Source organism: Mycetomoellerius zeteki, unplaced genomic scaffold (assembly GCF_001594055.1).
Source record: "Mycetomoellerius zeteki isolate Tzet28-1 unplaced genomic scaffold, Tzet1.0 scaffold35, whole genome shotgun sequence".
Classification (NCBI taxonomy): Eukaryota; Metazoa; Arthropoda; class Insecta; order Hymenoptera; family Formicidae; genus Mycetomoellerius; species Mycetomoellerius zeteki.
Genome location: NW_017257338.1, coordinates 1,513,665 through 1,514,081, shown reverse-complemented (window position 1 = coordinate 1,514,081; position 417 = coordinate 1,513,665).

Below are 417 nucleotides of genomic sequence, written 5' to 3'. Positions count from 1 at the left end.
TTTTTAGAATAAATACAATAATTTTTTGGAATAATTACCTTATTAACTTTTAATTAAAGTGTTTTTTATGATTTTACTTTGAATTGAATGTTTGCAGTACTTCTATACACAGCAGATGCAACACTTCGGTGCAACGGCGATGTCAGAAGTGCACAATTGTGTTTATAAAAGATTCGTCACTGAAAAAGCTCTGCCAAAGGTGCAACTTTTGAGACCCTCTGTACAATCAACAAGGGCCTATGCATTACTTTATTAGGAGTCATATCTAGAGATAATCTAGCTATATTACAAAATTCATTATAACCCGAAGAACCGTGTAGTCTGGTCGTTAATTTAATCCGCCCTATGTACATATGAGCTTTGTCAAAACTTATCTCGGACACCCTATTATATATATATATATATATATGTTACAAT